The following is a 21,607-nucleotide window of genomic DNA, read 5'->3' as shown; positions in this document are numbered from 1 at the left end:
TTCTTAACCGCTAAGTTATTTTAATTACAAGGAAACACATTGAAATGCCTCCTTTCTTTGCTAAGACATTTTAAGAAAAATTCTTTGCGGTCTAATGAGTAGCTTCATCAGGCCAGTCATTATTCATAATAGAGTAGTCAAGGGAGAAAAAGACTTGGAAAATAAGGTACTTTCTATTTACCTATAAAATATCATCTCTTTGAAAGAAAAATAGTACAATGAAAATTTTTTGCATCACTTTCTATTTAAAAGCGTTTTTTCCCCAGTACATATATTTGTGGTTCCAGATGTATCTATCTTTCTGTGAAAAACAGCCTTTAATATATTTCTACCAAACAACATGCTTGGTAAATTCTTCCTAATTCTTTTACTCTTCTCGACTCTGGAAGATTAGCCTTCTGTCAAGTTCTGGATAATTGTGAAAATATCTAAGCGAGTTTTATAATACTATTTATCTTTATTGCTGAAAACCCAGCAGGTGAAGAAAAATGAAGACAATTTGGTCAATAATGGATGCAGAGATGACTTATTGTTTTTCTGCAATGAAAAATAAACACAGTTTATTATGTGACCTTTCTTCAAGTACCTGTCAAAAACCCCAGAAGTAATAAAGCTTGACTTGCAAAGAGTGACTGATTAAAAAAAGATATGCACTTAAAATGTTGTATCTCTTTATTAAAAGTGAATCTTCTATTTGTGTAGAGATAATGACAGATATAATCCCCCTCTCCAAAAAAAAAAAACTTATCACTGTCCCCCACATAATGCACATCAACGCGTCTACACGCAATGATTACATTTTTGGACACACTTCAGTGTACAATGTGCCAAAAAAGATGTTCTGCAACATATGTGTGTTTTGTCTCTTTTACAAAAAAGGTCGCCTTGGATTCTGATCATTTTTCTCCTGGTGGAGCTGGACGGTAGGAAGCTCTTTTGACTTTGAGTTCCTTCACGCCCAGCTACAGCTTTCATTTCTACGAATGGGCAAAGGCTTACAGTTCCTTTTCAAATATAAATTTAGAACTTCACCTAATTGGAATATTTTGGAACTACGTGTGCATATCACAGCATTTCAGAATGGCCATGCCTTTCATAAAATGTTGTATTGAAGCTTCAGTAATGCATTACACAGTCTGGCGTATTGGAAAGATTTTGTTTCATTTTGACCCTCTTGGTATTCTAAAGTTTTAAGATTCCCCACAAACTAGACAAGATTATTTTTTTGTAAGGCATAAACATTTAACACATGTTCCTTTCGTCAGGCCAAGTTGTTGTAAAGCTCTTAAACAAAAGTTCTTTTTATGTGCAAAGTTCCTATAAAAAAATAAAATCAGAAATGTCCTCCAAAATAAATGCAAAATTAATAAAACTAATGAAAACCCAACAATTGTTAACCAGGTTACAGCAGCAGAGTTTACTTCTTTAACGCACACACACACGCACACACACACAAAATGAGCACACAATCATAGTAAAATCTTTTCATTGTTAAGTGTTTGTCATTACTTTTAAAATGTCAGAAAGGAAAAATAGGTTTGCTACAAATTTCACAAACAGTAATCACATAAGCTTTTAATTTTCCTTATAAAAGCTCATAATCTAAAAAAAGAAGAAAACCAAAAAATCAGAGCAATCCTTTAATAAAGTCTATTCTGTGCCAGGTGTGATTTTGCTTTGTCTTCATATTTGGATGCAACTCTGTGGCCTTGAGTTTTGAAAGGTTTCGAGAACTTGCATTTTATTTCTATTTGCTTGTAGGTGGGGAAAAAAGAAGAAATTCAAAAAAAAAAAAAAAGAAGGGGAAAAAAAGCCCAAATAATGAAACCTCCTTTTAATATTACTGAAAGAATATATGTTCTGTAGTTTTTTTTTGTTTATTTTGTTTTGTTTTGTTTTGTCTTGCTTCTTCTTTAAGATGATCAGGTTTTGAAAATCCTGCTCAGTTTCTTAAATAAGAGATAAATTGCCTTATTTTAACTCCGAAGAAAGCTTACATTGCACTTTGTGAACTGACTCAAAACATTTGAAATAGATAATGCTTCTAGGAAGGACATTCTAGAGCAACTGAAAACCCAAACAACAAACAACATTTGTGTGGGGTGCATATTTGTATTGCCAATTCTAAACACGGTGCTCAGGATTTTTTGTTTTGTTGTTTGTTTGTTTGTTTTTTATTGTCTCCAGAAGAGAGAACCAAAAATTGTGTGTGTGTGTGTGTGTGTGTGTGTGAGAGAGAGAGAGAGAGAGAGAGATTGGATGTATGGATGCTCTCTTCGCATGCTGGTAACTTGCTTGGTTAGTCTGATGATAGACAAGGTGGAGAAGTCCTATGAAACATAACAGCAGAACAAAGGAATTTGTCAAAGCAAGCTGGAAATCAGGGATAAGAAGTCTTTCACTCTGCTCTCACCGAATCAGAGCAGATGTCTTTGTGACACTTTTTTTTAGACCAGATCTTTTAGGACGTTAGAGATTCAAAGACTGATAAAAATTATGAGTTTGTTTTTATAGGACTTCTAAAGCACATCAGTAATTAAGTCCATCACTTGTTTATTTGTTTGTTTTTGATTTTTGGTTTTGGTTTTGGTTTTTGGTTTTTGGTTTTTTTGAGCATTTTCCCCAGTGCTGGTGAAGTAAAATCAGAATTCTATGAAAATTTCTTAAATTTCTTTTCCAGTCATACTCTACCTCTCCGTATTTTCTTCTTTAGTCTATTTTTTCATGCCACTCTCTCAAGACATTCACACACACACACACGTCACACACGCAAACACACATTCCAACACCCTATGAATCCTGGTAAGTCATAGCCATCAAACTATTCCTCAGTCTACTTGATTTCATTCTTTAAAACGTAATGATAATAAATGAGACGGAGGTATCATTGCATTTGTGATCTTACTCATCTGTACACTAAGAACTGATTTCTTAAAATGCAGAACTTAAAATTTAGAAACTTAGAAGTTTGCTTTCAGAGCGTATGAAACGTGTCCTGTCCCTTTAATATGTAAATCTATTGAAATCCAGGCCTCCACATTGCAAGGGTCTCTCCGCTTATTACTTTATGACATTTCCAGACTAAAGGTGCAGGAGGGGCTCACATTAATTTGCTTTATGTTTGACTAGAGAGGCTTCCCATAACTATTAGAGCCCACTTCGGGCCCACTTCATTTCAGACTTCTTGTCAGTCATTTGAGAGTGATATGGCCTGCGGCCCGGGAAGAATAAACACATCATATATTAGGTAAAGCTTTGATGTATGGGGGTTGCTGAATGCCAACACCTCTCTCTGAGGATAGAGAAGATCAGAAAGTGGGAATGAGATTAGGGTAGGAAAAAGTATTACAGACAGGGGTCTGGCCAGTTTTTCCAGAACATTCCAGCTCAGGATAAACACAGTGGGCAAAGCGGGATTCGTTTCATTTATGCTTTGGTGCTTTTTGTGGTGGTTGCTCCGAAAAAAGGGATAGGACTGGGAACGCATCTCTTTCCATTATTAAACCCTGACATTTGATATTGAACAACATTTAAGAACTGATATCAGAAACCAATGTGCAACATCTCAGCCACTCTTCACAACTGGCCAGAAATCAATGGGTTTCTCTAAGTCATCATTTGAATCCACACATTTTTTGCTTTTTTATGCTCTTAAATGCTCCATTTTACACATTTGTCTAAAAAAGTTTATTTATTTATTTTGAGGGGGCGGAGGGCAGAGAGAGAGAGGGATGTCAGCACAGAGCCCGATGGGGGGGGGGGGGGCTCGAACCCACAAACCGTGAGATCATGACCTGAGCTGAAATCAAGAGTTGGCTGCTTGATGAACTGAGCCACCCAGGCACCCCTACACATTTTTGAAAGTAGATTTTAAAATAAATAAATAAATAAAAAGTTGGCTTTAGAGAAGGGGAAAAGAATCTTTTTGTTCTAGAAATGACAAATATCTTTCCTGCCCCTAGGCTACAGAATGCATTGGTGACTATTACAATTTCAACTTGGGGAAGTCATGGATGACAGCATTATTTAGGGAGAAGTTTCAAAATTTTAGGAAAAGGGAGTTTCACCCAGAGGGATGGGTTTCATTTTTCCCTATGTCCAGCTTCGATTTGTTCTGGCTGCCCCGTACTTCATCTTGAAGTGATTGTCTGTTAGTCTGATTTGAACACAGGCATTTTCACTCACAGAACTAATTATTTCATTCAGTGTTAGTACCATCCAGTCTTAAGACTCTCCGCAAATGACGATGGGCATATGTTATTATCTCATGGATTGAATTAAGCAGCCATATCTCACACCCTCGTTGTATTCCCACTCTGCGCGCCCGCCTTGCATGGAGTCCCCTTTTCCAGGACTGATCTCCTGGCTTATTCCCTGTCATCTGGGTGAAGGGAACACCCCATTGCCTGTTTTTCTTCCTTGTGGGAGAATCAAGGGAGCTCCATTTGTTGAATGGAAGAAACTGTGAAATTACAGATTACAAATTAAAATATAATAGTACTCTCCCTAAGGCTACAAACGGAAGTCTCTGGGAGGGGGGTCAGTCACACTATAGGGCGTTCCTTCCTTACATGGTTTGCCTTAACCCAATAGCACATTTTTTATGTAGTTAAAAGAAATGAGGAAAGCAGGGTAAACTGAACTCAGTGTAAGTGATTTTATGACATAGATGTATATATCAAAAATCACATGCATGTGGATATCAAGCAAGTATCTACATGCATATTTATGAATATACCTGAAGCTAGGAGATACGGAAACGTTTCTATACATTAAAAATAATAATAATAGCGAGCCACAATGGTGAAAACTATTCAGCAGTTACAATAAGTAACGAGTAAAACAGAAACAAGTTTTGCCCGAGGAGAATGGGAAAAATAACATGGTGAGGAATCCAAGTTTTTCCTTGAGTTCTCATTTTCTTGCAGATGAACCAAGAGTAATGAATGGATTCTTTTCTCGAAGCCCCTAGAATCTTGATGCATCATGATTAATTAAATAAATATGATCCTTCATTTCTTTCTATGGACCTCTTCACGGTGTTTGGTTAGGGATACCCTGAAATACCTGAAATGGATAGGAATAAATACCTTAAAGCAACATGCACTCACTTCGTAGCATTTATAACAACTGTTAACGTTTACTTATTGCTTAGATTATGCCGACCACTATGCTAAGGATGGTCCCACCCACCTACAAGTAGTCACTTTTAGCAATATCCATGGAGTCATTTAGTTTTGGGAAATTAGAAAAAATAGAATACAATGAAGATGTCCATGAGTGGCTCTCCATACTGACATAGTCTTATCAACATTGCCACTAAGGTTTTTATCAGCTTCAGGCATGAGGCAAATCTATCTTATTAGTGTGAAAACTAATGAAAGATCATCCTGACAATGATAATTAATTGCAGTTGTTGACAAGGACTCCGTTCCTTTGCATTCCCTTTTCTGTTGCTTTCTCTCGGTCTTTCAGCTCTCCTCTCTCAATTAGACATATGAAAAGTGCGGCCCTCCCCTTTGAGAAAGAAGCTTTTAGATTAATCATATTATCTTAAGGTTCCAAATCTCCATGCCTGCATGACCTTTCTTCCGTTAGAATCCATTATCTTAAACTATCACAATAATCCTGGCTTTAGGGAGGGAGAGAGGGAAGAGGAATCAAACCTAATAGATGGCAAATAAGATTAATCTATGATCTAAGTGCCGATTACACTTGGCCCTGCCCTTGAACACCCAGGTGTAACCTTGAAATTCACATCCACTAAGACACGGCAATTGGATTGAGTGTCCCTGAAGGCCTTAAGGGCAGCTGGCCAAGCTTTACCCATTACTCCCCAGCGAGATCCTGAGCTGTCTCAACCTCCAACTCTCTTTACTTGTGGAATTTGGCAGCTGTGCTTTTTCATGTTTGTTTTGGGATAGTTCACATTTTTGAGATAAAATACTTATTTGGGGTCCTTGATTTTTGTTTGTCAGAAGCACCCGGCCATGGAGGGAATGAACTTTTACCTGGACCTCACAAGAGGAAAACAAATGATCTGGCTCCTCAAAATCTGATAGCTGCACCAAAATAAATTCAAGTCTTTGCTCCTTTCAAAACACTGACACACTGATCCTAAAACTACATACGTTTAATAGCAACCAAGGCGGGGCGGGGGGCGGGGGGGGGATCCCGTTTGCAATATTTGTCTTCTGAACTCTGAGCTGATTATTTTTCTTCTGCGTGGCCTGAGGTCTTGGAAGGGACACCCTTTCGGTAAAAGAGAACATGACATCGGGAAGTTCAAGTTTCTGGTGACATGGACAGGAAGAAGAATTGTGCTTAGAGAAGATGGTTTCGGCCAAAGAGAAAGATCGCTGGTTCGAGAAGAGAGACGGGAAACAAAACCATTAATGCCTCCTCATTAAAAGTTGGTCCCGTCTCGTAAAATTCAACGTTGACCAGATAGAATGTTCTCTCATCGTGGATCTGTGCAGTCCAGAGGTCAGAATGTATTGAAACCATGGCAGCTGGCATATAATTAAACCCAAAATGAGAGCGAGAAGGAAAAGTTAGGTCCGAATGAGGAAAAACAAGTATGTTTCAAAAAGATAAAAGGTAAAACGCGGTGGGCAGAAGACATGAGCATTTCTTCTGAAGAAAGAGAGCAAAACAAAAAGTGTCAGGGAAACCGGGTAGGGAGCTCATCCCCCGCCATTTTCATCAGTATTAAACCTTTCTCGGTATTTTCTCTCTGGCATATTCTCAATCACACCTTCTCTCTCAACACAAAACAACTCGGGCAGGCTTTGTTCTGTACAGGCTGTTTTTGAAGCCTTTTTGACAAAAATTAACACGGGTTTCCCTCCTCGGTCAGAACGAGGCCTGTAGGACAAGGGCCTCGAGCTTCTCAGTTCCTGAGTGGTTCTTCTGTATTTTCTGCTAATTTTGTGACTTGATTCCTAAGATATTAAAAGATGAATTCAGACTCAGAGAGTCAATCCGTTTCCTTTTGTCTCTTGCAAAAGTAAATTATGAATTTTTTTTTTTCCTTCATGGGTTTCGTAAAGCGGGTCCAGGAATAAACTGTTTCAGAGACCGTCTTTCTGGATATGGACGAGGCACATGCTCTGGGGATTGTTGCATAACATCTCTGAGTCACAAATGGGAGAAAGGATGCGGAGACAGTTCTGTGTCTATCCAGGGTGGAGTATGCGATCACCGTATGGACAAAAGGGTGTGGTAATGGCTGGCTGATGGAGTTGAATCCTGGCTCTGAGAGGGGGAATATTAGTATTACTTACCCTCATGTATTTTTGTGAGGGCTTAAGTGGGTTCAAAGAGGTAAATTGCTTGGAAGATATTTATTTATTTATTTATTTATTTATATGAAATTTATTGTCCAATTGGTTTCCATACAACACCCAGTGCTCATCCCAACAGGTGCCCTCCTCAATGCCCATCACCCACCTACCCCTCCCTCCCCCCCCCCCCCCGTCAACCCTCAGATTGTTCTCGGTTTTTAAGAGTCTCTTATGGTTTGGCTCTCTCCCTATCTTTTTTTTTTTTTTTTCCCTTCCCCTCCCCATGGTCTTCTGTTAAGTTTCTCAGGATCCACATAAGAGTGAAAACATATGGTATTCGTCTTTCTCTGTATGACTTATTTCACTCAGCATCACACTCTCCAGTTCCATCCACGTTGCTGCAAAAGGCCAGATTTCATTCTTTTGCATTGCCGTGTAGTATTCCATTGTGTATATGAACCACAATGTCTGTATCCATTCATCAGTTGATGGACAGGTAGGCTCTTTCCATAATTTGGCTATTGTTGAGAGTGCTGCTATCAACATTGGGGTACAAGTGCCCCTAGGCATCAGCACTCCTGGATCCCTTGGGTCAATTCCTAGCAGTGCTATTGCTGGGTCAGAGGGTAGATCTATTTTTAATTGTTTGAGGAACCTCCACACTGTTTTCCAGAGCGGCTGCACCAGTTTGCATTCCCACCAACAGTGCAAGAGGTTTCCCATTTCTCCGCATCCTCGCCAGCATCGATAGTCTCCTGATTCGTTCATTGTAGCCACTCTGACCGGTGTGAGGTGGTATCTCAGTGTGGTTTTGATTTGTATTTCCCTGACGAGGAGCGACGTTGAGCATCTTTTCATGTGCCTGTTGGCCATCCGGATGTCTTCTTCAGACAAGTGTCTCTTCATGACATCTGCCCATTTCTTCACTGGATTATTTGTTCTTTGGGTGTGGAGTTTGGTGAGCTCTTTATAGATTTTAGTGCTCTCTACCTGTTAACCAGCTGTTGCTGTCTTGATGTGGCCATCATTAGCATCTCAGTTAATACTATTTCTCTGTTTTTCCCTTTCCCTGTGAACTTAAGAACCCTGGAAAAGAACAATACTGTAGGTTTCTTAGATGTTTGTAAGGATCGCAGCTGAAAAAACATCAAAGAAACGAAGGATTCTGGGCACTATGGTAAAAGCACAAAGGCATTCTCCGAGGCTTCCCTCCTCTTATGTGTTAGGACAGTGACATTTTGACTGAATGTAGGAGCCCTTGTCAGCTGTCCGGGGAGGGTTAACTCACACCTCAGCGGGAGCCTCATGCCATTAAGTCAGGGAGAGTAATGAAATTTCATTTAATTTGTCAGGAAGAAAGTGCTAATGTTAAAAGGCATTTAATAAAAAAGGGAGAGATTCTTTGAAAGGGAGTCCTTAAGTAATTACTTCAAGTGTCTTAGGCCTACTCACCAGAATATTTACATTAGTGTCTTACAGAGCCAGTGTGTAATTAAATTAGCGCAGCATTTACATTCTCTCTCTTTTTTTTAAGGAAGTGTGATTTTATTCATAATCCTTAAAAAAGAGAGAAAAGAACTCGCTCTAATCAAATAAGATATTAGTGTTTTTTTGAAAGGTTCTTAGTGAGAGAATTGCTGAGTGAAAGTTGTGTGTGTGTGTGTGTGTGTGTGTGTGTGTGTGTGTGTGAGATGGGACAGGGCTGGCTCCAGCCTGGAACAGCTGTGCGCCTTCCTCATTTCCACTTGGAAGGACGCCATCTTTTATCTTCTCAGGCCTGACAGGGAAAGTCAGGTCAGCTACCAAGGACTGTCAGCATATTGTGGTGGATATTCTTGTCTAGCTGGGGTTCTCTTTTCAACGTGCCAGGGAGGACAGGATGGATACAGATGTGTGAGTGAAAGGAAGTACCTGTGAGGCAGGGGGGAGGCAGGCTCATCCCTCCTCCCTCCTCTCATGTGTGGAGAAGCTTGGTGCTCTCACCCCCCTTGCCAAGAGGTCATAACGAATGTGCCCGGAGCGGCGGGAAGTTCATGCGGCCACCACCAGATGGATTTGGATCTCCAACAGCAGGATGCATCTAGGAGAAAGATTCTTGAACATTTCTTTGGAAGTAATCGGCTGCTGGTTTTCCCGTTGGTTTAGAAAACATCCTCATGTGCCAATCTGGGCACGAATAGCGTGTGAATGACTTTTATCAGGTTTGCCTCTGGAGAGGGCGTAAGTGCTATGGACTCAGGTCATGGAGTGGAAGAGAAAATAAGGACAGACACGGAAGGTGATAGGGATCTATAGTTGATTGGAAGATTAAATGAGGTCCACATTATCAGAAAGTTTGTAAACGATACATTGCTGGTCATTCTAGCTATTTTTTCTGACCACAGCCGGAGTGCTTTTACCAAAATACAAACCCTCCTATGGTTTTCCATGGTCCTTCGGAGAAGTCTGATAGTTTCAGGAAGGCATGCATTGCTCTGCCGATTTCCAAAAGTTTCATTCTTCACGAATCTGTTCTTTAAAATATCATGTCGTCTGTGTGTAAGAACTCCCTCACCTCTGAAACTTCACGTATGTTTTTCCCTCTGTCTAGAGTTGTATTGCCTACTACAGTAGCCACTAGGCACGTGTGGCTATTTCAATTTAAATTAAAAAAAAGACTCAAATGACATTAAAAACTGAGGTCCTCGTGGGCACTAGCCTTCAATAGTTTATATGTGGTTAGTGACTACCATATTGGATGGTACAGCTATGGACCGTCCATCACTGCAGAGAGTTCTCTTGGACATCACAAATCTACAGTGTTCAGAAGATCACTACCTTCTGAAGTCATTCACTTTTCAGCTTAGACATCACTTTCACAAGGAAGCATTTCCTACTCCTACCCCATGCCTTAAAGAAGAGTTAGATTGTCATCAATATCTCACCATAGGGAAATTGCCTATATGCTTATCAGAATTTATTTATTTATTTTTTATTTGAAGTACTGCTTTTTTTTTATCTGAGAGAGAGAGAGAGAGAGAAAGAGAGAGAGCTAGCATGTGAATTCAGGTGGGGGACTGGCAGAGGGAGAGAGAGAAAGAGAGAGAGAATCTGAAATCTGAAGCAGGCTCCATGTAGAACATGGAAGTGGGGCTCCATCCCACGACCCTGGGATTATGATCTGAGCTGGAATCAAGAGTCAATTGCTTAACTGACTGAGCCACCCAGGTGTCCCAACTGAAATACTGTTGACCCATAATGTTATATTAGTTTCACGTATATAACGTAGTGATTCAACAAGTCTACATGGTAGGCCTTACCTAAATCTCTTGATCAACGGTGAGCTCAGTGAGGTCAGGGCCCCCTCCTCAATATTGATCGGCATCATATTGTCCTCTTAGAGAGGAAATTACAGAAATCTATTCATCGAGGGTTTACTAGGAACCATTCTATGTACTTTATATGTATGACCTCACTTAATACTTAGGTAAGTACTATTTACCTCACTTAGTACATAAACGTGTACTACTTATCATCTGAATACTGCTAATGGAGAGCCCAAGGCACAGAGAAGGGAATCACCAGCTCAAGCCTGGTCGACATTGATATGATGGCTGGAGCAGCTGGGTGGCTCAGTTGTTCAAGCGTCCGACTCTTGATTTCTACTCAGGTCATGATCTCCTGATTCACGAGTTCAAGCCCCGCATCAGGCCCTGTGCTGACAGTGCGGAGCCTGCTTTGGGTTCTCTCTCCTCTTTCTCTCTCCACTTGTCTGTCTCTCCCCTGCTCGTGTACTTGCTCTCTCTCTCTCTCTCTCTCTCCCTCTCTCAAAATAAATAAATATTCTTTTAAATAAATAAAATGAAATGAAGGTTGAGAGTGAGACTAGGAAACCTGATTCCAGCTCTTATAGTCTGAATCTCCCTGTGATTAGCACCCGCATAATTTTGTTGCAAAAATGCGGAGTACCCAGCGAGAGCCATTAAAGCAGACAGACTCTCTTTCACAACCGCACAATGTTTTAAAGCTGTACCAATTTTCCCACCAGCCCAACTATAGAAAAGTGTTGCTTTTCTTTTAATAAGCGTGTTCCACTGGTTCCCTTCAGCTCTCAAATGGAGTGTGAAGAGACAAGGCAGAGTGTACCTGTTTTATAGGGAAGAAACCTAGAGTTCAGAGGAGGAAGCAAGAGGAAAGACCATTGGGCAAACACTGTCAAGTCAAAGAAAAGTAGTCCTTGCAAGTATTCAAATGACATGGGGCGTTTGAGCGAAGAGTCGGTTATGGCTTTTGATTTTCCTTGGCTCTACAATTTTAGTTTTCTGACCATCCCAGTCACATTAATTAGCAGCATCATTCTTTCTTCATAGCAGCGTGCGCTGCCGATGTTAATTGTTAGATAATGAAATAACTCGACTTTGTTTGCAACAACTTGAGATGATGCTTGTAAATAGGTCCCCATTCAGATATTAAGCTTCATGACGACTGTATCACTACAGCTATTAATAACTCAATACTGTGGATGCCTTCATAGACTACATGATTATTACTAAAATTGTTATTGTTTCAGATAGCATGTTTTTGGAAGCAAACTTATTTAATACAAAATGTGGGTTGAGATTTTTTTATTTTATTTATTTTTGAATCTTTTTAACATGTATTCATTTTTCAGAGAGAGAGAGAGACAGGCCGTGAGTGGGGGAGGGGAAGAGAACGAAGGAGACACAGAATCCGAAGCAGGCTCCAGGCTCTGAGCTGTGAGCACAGAGCCCGATGCAGGGCTCGAACTCACAAACTACAAGATCATGACCCGAGCTGAGGTAGGACGCTTAACTGACGGAGCTACCCAGGTATACCTCTTGAGATTCTTATAATGACTGAAACTTTAAGACTTTATGTCTTTCTCCAGTGTCCATATAAATGGGTAAATATAAAAATGGAGGAATAATTGAATCCCCAATGAGATTATATATTCTATTTTGTTAAAAAAAAAATCTAAAGTATCCAAATGGGAAACTTTATGCTCTAGGTTTTGGACATTCAGAGGACTTAATCACCTGCGAGCTTTACCTATATTGACCCTTTTATTCCAAGGAAGAAATCTGTAAGATTATTATCCTCATTAGATAGATGAGAAAATTGAAGTGTAAGACTATAATAACTTGCCCAAATCATACAGCTGGTGAATGGCAGAGCTGAGATATGAATTTATTCCATCTAGTTCTACAACCCATTGCTGAGCCACTGTCCCTTTCCCTTCCCTATCCACAGGCACAGACGCATAACCACATACAGAAGTTTATACACACAGGAGTTTACAATAAATTTGCTAAAGAAACAGGGAAAGTGGAGGGAGGCTTCCATGGTTTTATCTGAGGATCGTGTGTGTGTCATATACAATCTGGAGTGTCAACACGTTCAAAAAGAGGAAAAAAAGAAACTGGTGTCCGTGTCTAAATAGGAAAATAAGTGATCTCTAGTAAAAGTGAGCTTTTCAACTTGATAAGTGTATTTGGTTCAACAAAGAAGTGAACAAATATTTTATAATCCATTTATGCTTCTATTTGCTTACCCTGCAATATAATATCACTTGTTCCATGGGAGCAAAAAGCTTTCACTGATGTTTAGAGAATTTTTCTAAGTTGGTGCTGTTCCATGCATTTTGATCTTTAAAAAATAAAAACAAAACAAAATAAACCAAAAAAACCCAAACAAACCCGTGTCTCTGGTTACTGTCTAATATTGGTCCACATAATGCTAAATTTACATTCCCTGATCCCGAAACATAAAGAAAATTAAAGTAAAAATATAGTAGCTAAAAATATGTTCATAATTTCCTATTAGCAACAGCTTTAATCAAAACCCAGATGTAATTTTTTTTCCCTCCCATGTCACTAATGACATTTTACGAATATATGGATTGTATTCTTTCTCAAGAGCTATTTATAAAGAGTGCACAATGAATGGTTCACCCCGGTGGCATTGGACCATCTCAGTTACTTAGCAGGAGTCACTGAGGATCCAAGCTGATCGGGTCTTGCTGCAATCGATCTGTCCTTTAAATGAGAAGGAATCGAAAAACCGGAAGCTATCGAAAAAGTCAATTCACATGAAAGGAAAACGCATCCTTTCTGTCGAACACCCTAAAGTAGTTGAAAAAAAACGGGCATGGGTAGATTTGACTCGTGGTCTCATTCTAAGGCCAGGGAGAGGGAGGGAGAAAAGAAAAACAGCAAACCATTTTGCTTTTGGAAAGGATGCTTCTTGAAAAAAGGTAGCCTTTCACAGGACATAAAACAGCCAAACCTTCTCAAACACTATTAAAACAATTGCGGACATTATTGAGAGCTAACTACTGGCAAAGAAAGCATCCAATGACCCAAAGTCATGTTCGTGGCATATATATATATATATATATATATATATATATATATATATATATTGAAATGGGGGAAACAGATTCAGAAGAAATGATTTGTAAGGATGTGGTTAAAACTATTTATATACCGGGTTCTATTTGTTTTACAGCTAGTGGTGCACGGACAGCATGAAAGGTTATCTTTGACAAGGTTTTAGCTATTATTTTCTTCCAGTGAAATGGTATTTCTCGAGAAAAAAAGGTCTTTGGAACAAAATAACAATAAATCCTGATTTAGATACATAAACCTGCCATTGATATCACATAATATCAGTGTTCTTTCTCACTCGATACAGGCGTTTTAAAGATAAATGGTAACACTGAACTGGAAATCCATCTGGCCGGCTGCCTGCTCTAATGAATAACCCCACTTTGGCTCGTGCAATGTAAGCAGAAAGTTCTCTCCCGGCCTCTTTCGTCTGTCATGAATCTACGAGACAGCCGACATAATATCTGGGCGACAACGTTGTGCTAACAGTGCAGTGACTTCCATTTTCTTTGCTTTCTATTGATTTTCACTTAATAACTGGCGAAATACTAAACGTCCGCCCTGAGTACCTAATAAATCCTGCCTGAGCTTTTTATTGAGGAGAATTTAATAAAAACAACCATTGCGGCTGAGGGATTTTTCTTCTGGATAGAACATAGGGGTAGGGGACAGCGGGGTTGGGGCAAGAGGAAGCCATTCGATTTTTTTCTTCCATCCTTCCTTTCTTTTTTTTTTTCTTTCTTTCTTTTTTTTTTTTAATGGGACTTTCTCCCCTTTGGAAAAGAGCTGCCATGTCAAGTGTGTTTGAATGGGGTTCCTTTCGAGAAGCCACTGTAAGTTCTGCATGCTGGCTCTCTGGCCAATGTCAGGGAAGAAGGCAAAGGTTTGGCAAAAACTAACTTTCTGGTCCTCTGACGCCTGATTTCCCTCTTTGGTCAAGGTCACCCTTATTGTTACCAGTGGCTGCCCCAAATCTGTAAGAGTATGTATGCCCTTTGCTATTCAAGCAAGCCCCTACTTATGATGACTCGTCTTAGGATTGTTTTGACTTTTGGAGGGTGCAAAAGCAATACCCTTTCAGTGGGCACTGTACCTTCACTTTTGAATCTGGTTCTTTTCCAGGGTTAGTGATATGCAGTCCGATCCTCTCTCAGGGATGCTGGGAGTGTGGGCAGCTCCCGGCAGCTCCCAGTCAACCGTGGGATCACGAGGGTGAACAACCAACACGCTTACAACTATTCTGTTTTCCCAATTCGGTACAGGATTCAATCAGTCCCATGAAATATACAACACTTCATTATAAACTAGGCTTCACGTTAGATGATTTTGCCCAATGGTAGGCTACCATGGGCACATTTAAAGGAGACGAGGCTAAACTGTGATGTAGCTTAGGTTTAGTAAGTGTATTTTCAACGTAATCGCTTCAACTTATCAGAATGTATAACCCCATCGTAAGTCGAGAGGGAGGTCTACGCTGTTTGTTGTTTCGAATCTGATACTGGCAATGAAAGCATGACTTGGCTGTTGGTATCCTTGCCACTTTCACAGGATTCTAGTTATTAAAAGAAGTGGGAAACATCGCAGAGGTAAAGGCACATACACAATAGTCCATTTACTGCTAACTTGAGGCTCACAAATTCACTTTTTTGTGCAAAGAGCTTTACTTGTGGCTTTTTAAAATGCAAAGAAAATTGGAAAGCATGGACTTTACAGCCCTCACCGTTTTCCTCTGCATAAACTTTCTAGAACAATTTCCATCACTGATTAAGAAAATCTCTTCATTCTGTTACAGGGTCTTCCAGGAACATTTCACAGCTTATGGTTCCCACACCATCCCCTACATTTTTTTAAACATTTTTTTTTATTTTTGAGGGACACAGAGAGAGAAACAGAGCAGAAGAGAGGGAGGGGAAGAGAGAGAGGGAGACACAGAATACGAAGCAGGCTCCAGGCTCTGGGCTGTCAGCACAGAGCCTGACACAGGGCTCGAACCCACAAACCGTGAGATCATGACCTGAGCCGAAGTCGAATGCTCAACCGACTGAGCCACCCAGGCACCCCCATCCCCTACATTTTAATTGATCTTGAGGTTATTTTCAATTCACTGGGTTTAGTGACCAAGTATTTTAAAATTTCCTCCTATGTATACACTCATTCCACTCCATTCTCCATGAAATTTCTAAATAAGAATCCCCATATTTACAAAAATTAAAAAATAGAAATCTTTCCTTAAAATGAAGGCTTTATTTTGTTTTACAAAATCCATAGATGTCAGGTTTGGGTATCAGTATTGTGAAAACCACAGTCACTCAAGCAAACCTATGCGTGACTCAGTTACTCATGAACAACTCCAGGGCTGGTTTTCCTAAATGGGGACAGAGGGAGTAGATTGTAACACAGGCGTCATGTCAAAGGACCTTTACAGAAATCCTGACTTTCTCTCCTTTGAGATTTTGGTCATGTTGCCGATGCAACAGGGATACTATGGCCAAATAAGCATGGCTGAAATCACTTTGGCAGAAATCAATAAATGTACGAATCCTCAACAAATGATGTTGATTTATTTCACTGAGATACCTCAATAACGAGTAGTGGTCAATTAACCAGGATAGGGTATAAAATTGGACAAACCCCAGAAATCATCCATTTTCCCCCACTGCTTAGAGCTGTCTGACTTCATTCTTTTTTTTTTTAATTTTTTAAGTCCATTAATTTATTTTGAGAGAGAGAGAGCAAGTAGGGTAGAGTCAGAGAGAGAGAGGGAGAGAGAGAATCCCAAGCGGGCTCCGCACTGTCGACACAGAGCCTGATGCAGGGGTTGAACTCATGAACCGTGAGATCCTGACCTGAGCTGAAACCAAGAGCCAGATGCTTACCCAGGTGAACCACCCAGGCGTCCCTGTCTGAGTTCATTCTTGTGCCTTAGTTTCCACATTCCTAAAGGAGAGCAAATAGCAAAGTTTGTAAAACTGAAAGGAAGTAATGCACATCAAGTGCTTAAAAGAGTTCCTGGTGTGAACTATGCATTTCGGGTGATCATGACGTGTCAGGGAAGGTTCATTGATTGTAACAAATGTACCACTCTGGTGGGGGATGATGGTAATGGGGAAGGCTACATATGTGTGGGGGTGGGGAGTGAGAGGAAATCTCTGTACCTTACTCCCAATTTCACTGTGAGCCTAAAACTTCTCTAAATACTAAAGCCTATTAAAAAAAATTAAACAACAAAAAACAAAACAAAACAAACAACAACAACACAAGAGTTCCTGCACATGGAAACTCTCAATAATGTTTTCTTTTATTATTTACAAGTATTGTTCAAGAATAACCAAAATCAAGTTGTGAATCTTTACAAGGGAGAGCTTGATCACTGTACCTGTGCTTTAGGTATCCATGTTTTTTTTTGCCCATGCCAGTTTTCTTTGGGGTTATCGTATCCTTGCTCTGCCCAGTGCTCACGAGAACCAAAGAGGATTTAGTAAAACCTTGAATATTTTTCTTTTTCTGGTCGTCTTGCAGCATCACTTTTTCGGAGGGGGTTTGTTTCATTCTGCTTTGTTTTAGGTTCTTGTGAAACCTGGTCCATTCAGCAGAATATTTTGGTTCCATATAATCAGATAGGCTAACACCACACACACACACACACACACACACACAAAATTCCGCAGGGCACGGGGCGCATCCCCGAGTTGAGATTTGGGAGAGGATATTTCAGACTTGAGATTCTCGGGTCTTTGCTGGGCCACTGGGTGTAAGCCCCCTCTAATCAGCTCACATAAAGGTGTGTGTATTGCTATTCAGATAATGTCTTCCACAGCTCAACAAAGGTTGCTGTACTGAGCTGTGATTGTGACAAATGATTTACTATTAGGAACATTCTGTAATTATTGTTCGGTGGGACCACAGACCGATACATCATTAACATGATAGACGGCCTTTTATATCAGCAAAAATAACTAAATTAATAAAAATGGCTTCATTCCAAACCCTGTCAGAAAGCCAATACTCAGAACAATCAAGTAGCAGGGATACCTGAGAAAGCCACAGCTTATATCCCCCAACAAATCATGTTTTATGCATAAGTAGTAAAATATTTGTATATATAACCTGTATAATATGGATCTGTGGAACATAACAGATTTTTATGGATATCAGCCGTAAACAAAAATATAGGATATTTAAATATTTTCTCCCAAATGATTTAGATTTAAATTTATGCCTCAACGCAATTGGGTTGCACATTTAGGATATGAGAATCTGCCTATGACTACTTTTCTTTCGATTCTCAAGCCCTGGGGACTATTTTAATGACAATCCTACAGATGGGAATGTCTCTCCCCAAACTTCCTTCCTTCCCTTCTTCCTTCCTTCCTTTCCTTCTTCCTTTTCATCAGCAAACTCCTCATTTATGCTTTCAATCCTGAGCCTCGCATTCCGTACTTCTTCACATAGATTCAAACAAACAATTTTACAATGAAAGCACTTCTCTTTCCCAGAAAACACCGCAAAACCTCCAACGAGAAGTCCAACAATACAGTCAAACTGTCTCACGGGTACCCGACGTAGACCCTCTGTGAGAACTGACAACCAAGTAATGAAATGGGTAAAGAAAATTAGCCACATGAGATGAAATTAACTGGTTGTCGACAATTTTAGCCTCTGCCAACCTTGGAATTTCTACTGGGCCGAGGCTAACATAGATGCTTAGAAACTTCTGAGCCATAGATGGCTCAGAAACTTTGCCTGCCTGTTTCCTACAGTCTTTCCGTCATTGCTGCCACCTAAACTGAGGTTTAGGATGGTCAGGAACTAGCCTGAGCTCTGTCTCCCTGTGATCGTCACACACATGCTCTAGGTTTGTGTTGAAAACCGTGACACACAGAATTCATCACTGAAGAACAGGGCTACCTCCCAAATTTGCTGTCTCAAACGAACATTACTGTGTAGAAGCAAAATCTAGCGTTGCATCTTTCGGTGTCTTTGCTCACATTGCTGCAATTTTTACATTCAAAAAGGAAACTGTTAACCCTAATCCCTCGTAGGACTAAGTAAGAAAAAATGTGAATGTCTTTAAAAATCTAGATTATCTGTTAAAAGTCTAATAGCTTTAAAAATATGTACTTTTCCAGTACTTATGCCCTTCAATGCAAAATAACCTTGGGGCGCCTGGGTGGCTCGGTCTGTTAGGCGTCCGATTTCAGCTCGGGTCATGATCTGGTGCAGTCCGTGAGTTCGAGCCCCACATCGGGCTTTGTGCTGACAGCTCGGATCCTGGAGCCTGCTTCGGATTCTGTGTCTCCTTCTTCCTGCCCCTCCCCTGCTCACGCCTCTGTCGCTCTTTCTCTCTCAAAAGTAAATAAACGTTAAAATAAATAAATAAGTAAATGCTAAATACCCTTTGCCTTGGCCTGAATAGGCTCTACATAATTAAATCCCCTGCCTCACACTTCAAGCATTCGTCAAGTTGCATGCAGTGTATATAAGCATGGAAAAGAATTCAGTAATTTGGCAAATAGAGTCCAAGAGATATTTAAGTTAAAGGCTGGGACCACGAAAGCAAAAAGAGAGAAAAGAAAGTATTTCTAAAGATTAAATGAATATAGTCACACTTTATGTTTGAATGGCCATATATCGAGACTATCACTTCAGAGTTAAAGATGTAACGAAGCTACTTGGACGTCTACCTTCTGGCCCACAGTGTGCTTGGAAACTAACAGAAACAAGGGTCTTACTGTTTATTGTAATGGGATCTTAACATGTGGAGGTAAATGCACAGGAACATAGCTGTAATGCTTAAAATTTAAACCCAGAAGATGCGATTAGTACATCAGTCTGCTGAAGTTGAGAGTATATCTGGCTTTCAAATATATGTGTTGTCTCATTATTCGGAAGCGATAAAACATCCAATCATAGTCTCGGCTGGCTCAGAGGAAAGAAAGCCAGGTTTCTGGGTACTCTCTTGGAATAGACTTGCAGAAACAAAATGTATGCTATAAGAATTCATATAAAAACCTTTAAGATATATCTGAGTAGAAATCACAATTATGTTAGCAGGTTCTAACACTTTACTGCAGATAGTAAATTTCGATAAAAAGCGACCATTATAATAATGGGGATCTGCAAAGACGCCTAAGACTGGAATCTCCCGAGAAATTAGAGAAGGGATAAAGTAGAAATTAACTGTTTCTTTTTCTGTTCTTTTCTTCCTTCCCTGCTTCCTATGGTTCAAAGTGCTTGGTCCACAATCTCTTATCTGAAACTCTTGGGGTGATTGTGTTTTATAACTTAGAACTGTTAGGATTTTCGAAAGTGACATGGAACATATACCCCTATGTTATCCATTATCACCAGTGATGTCTGGGGTGGCATCGTTAACGCACTCGTAGCCAGTGGGATATATAGAGACTACATACCTGACATCAGTTTGGGTCATGTTTTGTTACGTATGATTCAAGCCAGTTCATATTGGCTGACACAGAGATCCTTCTGCCAAAAAATATACATGAATAAGTGTTGATTTCCTAGATGAAGGACTCAGATTAGAGAATTGCAGGTGAGGGATTGCGGATCTCTGCGAACCAATCCTAGCCTTCTGTTCATTCGAACATCATCTAAATTAACTTTCACACATTTTTAAAAGACTTTATATTTTAGAGCTGTTCGGGGTTCACAGAAAGATTGGGTGGAAGGGACAGAGATTTTCCATCTGTCCCCTAGACCCCTGCATATGCCTGGCCTCCCTCATTATCAAAATCTCTGCCAGAATGGTACGTTTGTCATAAGCGATGAACCTAGGTTGGCATGTCAGTATCACCCGAAGTCCAGCGTTTACGTTCAGGTTCTTAGGGGTATTTGTTGTCATTACACATCTCTGTCCTTTATGCAGGGTTTTTCCACTCTGGATGGTCGCTTGAAAAAATATATACTTCACCATTAGCAGACACTCAATAAAGTTTCATTTCTTCACTGAGCAACTGATAGTGCAATATGATGAACCTTCTAGAAGTCTTCTCTTGTTACCTCGTTCTACAGAAACTTTGAATGATCTAATGCTCCGACCTCTCACTCCCGCTAACTATTTGCAGAAGTGCTCAGGCCGTGTGGAAAAGGTGCAAACACAGTCTATAATTGCCTACCTACAAGACATTTTATTAAATAAAAGCATGGCTTTCAAGCAAGATTCCTCTCTAAAAAGATTTGGAAAAATCTTGTTATGGTAGCTCAGTTCTTCAAATGCTTACAGTGTAAGTGAAATCAGACTCTGAGGCTGGTTATAAAGGGAAACGTGGTCCAGAATTGTAGCCCCAGGACACTGAGATGATATTAGAAGTCATCTTAATTCTGAAAACAAAGAAAATAACAAAGTAATCCAGTCAAGTACCGTGCCAGGTGAGGGGAGGCATGGAGGCAAAGGACCCAGAACGACCTTCTCCGGGTCCACAGGGAGAGAATCTGTGATTGTTTTTCTGGCAAAAGCTTGATTGAGACCTATTTTAAACCTCGTCTTTTCTGCTTTGGCCTTCTCTTAAAGGAAGACAAAGGCCCTTGAAAAGGAGTCTTAAAAGTATGATTCACGGACTCGGGAAGAATTACAGGATGCGGACAGCCTAGAGTGGTGCCTTCCCCCAGAGGGATTCACATTTCCTTCCTCTTAATCTGAGCGAACCATTAAAAAGTTAGACCGTTCCCTGGAGGCCCTTCCCAAGGAATCTCCTAAAAGGAAATCCCCCGCACTGGAAAGGTAATTTACCTAGACAGGATTTACAAAGCGAGGTTCCAGTTTGGAGATACCCAATGACTTCACATGGGCTGGTGCCTTGTGTCTTGTTAAGGATTCTCCCTGACGTTGGGTAACAGAGCAGACACAGGCAGAACTACTCTTGCACACTTTACCTATTTATTTTCATAAGCAACGGCATCCCAAATATGAGTCTT

The sequence above is a fragment of the Acinonyx jubatus genome, chromosome B3 (genome assembly GCF_027475565.1).
Source record: "Acinonyx jubatus isolate Ajub_Pintada_27869175 chromosome B3, VMU_Ajub_asm_v1.0, whole genome shotgun sequence".
In the NCBI taxonomy this organism is placed as follows: Eukaryota; Metazoa; Chordata; class Mammalia; order Carnivora; family Felidae; genus Acinonyx; species Acinonyx jubatus.
This window is presented reverse-complemented; position numbering follows the sequence as displayed.